General features: G+C 43.1%; 1 long non-coding RNA gene across 1 annotated transcript; it reads right to left on the bottom strand.

Moving 5' to 3' along the window:
• LOC311316685 lies at window positions 1-3,808 on the bottom strand. Its single transcript, XR_014630726.1, has 4 exons — window positions 3,481-3,808; window positions 3,253-3,373; window positions 2,999-3,146; window positions 1-1,039 (listed from the first exon to the last, which is right to left on the bottom strand). It is a non-coding gene; the product is annotated as an uncharacterized lncRNA (long non-coding RNA).
• Between the last annotated feature and the right edge of the window lie 493 nt (window positions 3,809-4,301).

Genomic DNA, 4,301 nt, shown 5'->3' with positions numbered 1-4,301 from the left:
TCTCCTGTGTGGATTCTTCTATGTTCAACTAAACTAACCTTTCGACTAAAAACGTTGTCACATTCCTCACACTGATATCGTTTCTCTCCTGTGTGGGTTCCTCTATGGTTCATTAAATTAGTCTTTAGACTAAAGGCTTTACCACATTCCTCACACTGATATGGCTTCTCTCCAGTGTGGACTCTTCTATGTTTAACTAAATTTGTCTTGAGACTAAAAGCTTTGTCACATTCCTCACACTGGTATGGTTTCTCTCCCGTGTGGATTCTTCTATGTTTAACTAAACTATCCTTTCGACTAAAAGCTTTGTCACATTCCTCACACTGATATGGTTTCTCTCCTGTGTGGATTCTTCTATGTTTGACTAAACTAACCTTTCGACTAAAAGCTTTGTCACATTCCTGGCACTGATATGGTTTCTCTCCCGTGTGGATTCTTCTATGCATAACTAAACGATCCTTTTCACTAAACGCTTTGTCACATTCCTCACAGTGAAATGGTTTCTCTCCTGTGTGGGTTCTTCTATGTTTAACTAAACTACCCTTTTGACTAAACACTTTGTCGCATTCCTCACACTGATGAGGTTTCTTTGCTGTCCTACTCTCAGCCTCCCCAGAAGAAACATCTTCACTCTCACTTCCAGAGTCGGAACTGGCAAGAGGTTTGGTCCAGCGGTTGGTCTTGGTCCTGAGGCAGGGGCCAGGGATGGAATGCACTACTGGTGCTCCACAGTCCTCTTCATTAGACTCTGCTTTGATTGGTTCCTCGCTTGTGTTGGTGGGTAAAGAGTCTATTTCTCTGTTCTCCTTAAGAGGTTGGAGTTGACACAAGTCCTCTGGATCACAGTGGGTTTTCCTCACTCTGGGACAAGTTAATATAGAGTCTGTACTATCAGACTGCAGCCCTTGAATTTTCCCAAGGGGATTAATAAAGAAGACTTCTTCGCCTTCTTCTTGAAGCTGCTCTCCCCCCTGACTGGTCCACAGCTCCGGTTCCTCTTTAATCTGTGGGGGGTCTGGGAGAGAGAGCTGCTGGACATCTGGGGGGGGGGGGGGGGGAGATAAATATTAGGATAAGGCCAACTTCATTATTCTATAATCTAACATGTCTGACAGCGAACATCAGGGAAATCCAATTCAGTTTGTTTTTTAAAACAGCCATCCACAGCCATATTAGAATTTGCTCTGAGCATACTTAACAGTGCTAGCTTGCCATCAACACTGCCCCTTAAAGGATAAGCAGTGTTTCCCCTTGGATTTTTTTCGGGGGGGGGGGGTGGTACGCCCCCCCCAAACTACTAGTGTTGTCGCAGGGTGGGCGTGTCACAGATACATGGTGACAACATCATCATAGTTAGGCGTTTATCTGTATTTCTCTACACTGAGCTGAAATGAAACGTGTACATAACTTAGGTAAATAAATATTAACAATATGAACAATATTTACTTACAAAAAAACACATTACTAGAAAAAAATATGTTTTCTTGCAGAAAATGTGTGAATGCTGAACAGCTGAAAATAAATTGCAAAAGCATTGCTGAAAATGCATAGTCTAAAAATGGGAACTAACCCATTTAGTCCACAACACATAGCTAATGTTAGCCTACAATGTATGCCCTACATAGTTACCAACATCAGAAGACATAGATTAAACTCTTGTTACACTACTTATGTAGCTAGCTACAGCAACAGGACATATTTTCATCTTTCACTCCCAGTCAGAAAATGTCCACTAGCCGCGATGCCAATTTTCGCTATGTTAAACTCCATAGACTTATGCTAAAAATGTTAGCAATCTTAAAGTCCGCTATTTTTTGGCTGCCCCTCCAAGGCAATGTACAAAGTAGTAGCTATCTAGTAGTAGCGAGCGAGCTAGTTAACTAAACACCTAAACCTCTTAAGGGTCTCTAGTCTCACCAGGCGATCCTGGAATGTCGGTGAAAGCAAGTCATCCAAATAGATCTGCGCCACTCAGAGATTCCTGTCTTTCATCAATGTGTGGGAGCAGAAACGTGTCATGCCTGCTCTTCAAGTTCAGTCTCCTGTAGGCTAGTCTTATACTCGCTGACCTCCTTGTACTGATTAGGTGGTATATGCCGGTAAGGTTGGGAGACTGGTGTCTCATCCACCACAAGGATCTCATGCTTCAACCGATCAGTAGATCACAGGTCCTCGTCATGAACTGCAAACACAACTGCGTACTTCATCAGAAGCGCTCCTAACTCTGCCTGCAGTTCTGATGTACCTCCTAGGTGTAGTCGGTCCAGTAAGCTCCGTATGTCACCGTCAGACCCTTGGCCATCTTTCCGGTTAATAGTCACTCCCTCATGATTCGCGGAAATAGGTATCACCCTCAACACACTGACACTGGTGAAGAATACCCAGCCTAGTCTGAGGGGGCACTCAGACATCCTTCTGAGGATGTCCAGAGACACTATTAAGAAAACAATAATAGTGCTTAATGCAATTTATTGTATAAACGCACAGTAGATGACTCATCTTGCTTGCTGATTGTTTTTTTAAATGTTTTTTTTTTATGATGGATCTTGTAAGTAATCTGTTCTCTGAGTGTATATAATGTATATAATTGTTCATTAAAACAGGTGATTTCTGTGTCGGGCTCCAGGAAGAAGACCAGGACTTGGACTGAGCACTTGGACTTGGTCACTGACGAGGGCTGCCCACTGCTCCAGGCTGCCCCTGGCATCGGACGGCTTGGATGGGTGAAATGTAGAGGACAAATTCCACCGCCAACCACAAAAATGCCTGGTGTCTGTGTGTTCCGTGTGGTTAATAAAACAACCTTCGAGGTCCTGTGTATTTTTAACCTTCAAGGACCTTCAAGCCAGGTCCTGTGTATAATAAACAAAAATAAACAAATAATGTTGTGTGACTACTGGTATGAAAGCATCTGTGTGAGTCAGATGACCATAGTGCATTGACCTCTGTGCTGCTTTGATCCAGCTTTGTGATTGTACAAGTGTGCATCATCTCTGACCTGAGAGGGGACAGGTATCTTCCTCCTGGACGATAGTTTCCACCTCCTCTGCTGTGGTATAATACTTCCTATCCTCATGCAGGACCGCTTCCATCCCTGGTACATCTTCATCAGAATCCACAGACTCATCATCGTCATCCTCACCAGCCTTCACCGAGGGAGACAAATTAACAACATGCATGTAGAACAAAATTAAGTAACACGTGATGGTTTCAGCTGAAGTGGTACAGTACAGTGATTTTGCTCATAGCTACCTCATGATGTCGGTCGTCTGCCTCCTCCTCATCATCATCATCATCTAGTTCTGGACCAATGTAGTATCCAAACTCGTCGAAAAGATCCGTTTCCATTGTGGAATGCGCTGAGCGGAGAAAACTGGTACAATTATCTTCCCTAAAGGACTGAACTATCATCAGACTTTTACTATTACATTGGCTAACGTTGGTTGTTGTTTTGTAACGTTGGCTCATCGGTACACTTACCAGAGGGGGCACAAGCAGTGGTTCTGTGTTTTCGCACCGGTTGTAGCCTGATCTCCCTACACACCTGGATTTATCCTCTCTAAATTGCACAGAAGCATGCAAAATAGACACAATTTTTTTTTGAAACAGTCAGAAGAATATACGATTATATGATTCTATCGATTCTATTCTATCTCCAAGAACTGCACTGGAAAGGTCCTGTGATGATGGAAGCTCAAGCCTGCTAATGCAAGAGTCAATGATGACTGGCCGACTAGCCGGCTAGCTTAGCTAACACACATTCACACGTAACCCGCTTTATCTACACGAATCTGCAAGGATAACTAATCCTCATTCATCAACCTTATTATGCTAGTTTCACCGTACTCTCATCTACTCAATTTCCATTTTGTGTTGTTTTTTTTGTGTGTTTTCTTTAATCAGCGGGGCATTTCTCCTACACGTAGCCCAAAATACAGACCTCTGCGGTCACTAGCTTAACGGGACCGTCACTTCCGGATACGTAGCGTATCTTACGTATCTTACGTAATCTACGCTCAACCTGGTTTTAAAGTGACAGCGTTACCGCAACATAACAAACACCATAACCGTACCCGCTGTCTTACTTTATGGTCGGGGACACAGTAGCGTCAAACTGTATGAACTGTAAAAGTTACATACTGAGAATTAAGTGTAATATCACACTGTATGAATCCAATATACCTACTTAAATTATCCTACACTGCGCCCTAGTGGCTAGATTTGAGCGGTACATGTATGACATTTTCAAACTGAAACTAATGACTCATCCGCTAGAGGGCATCGTGTGTGTGTGTGTGTGT

This window comes from Borostomias antarcticus (genome assembly GCF_949987555.1).
Source record: "Borostomias antarcticus genome assembly, chromosome: 13".
Classification (NCBI taxonomy): Eukaryota; Metazoa; Chordata; class Actinopteri; order Stomiiformes; family Stomiidae; genus Borostomias; species Borostomias antarcticus.
The sequence above is the reverse complement of the archived record's forward strand: the minus strand, read 5'-3'. Positions and strand labels throughout refer to the sequence as shown.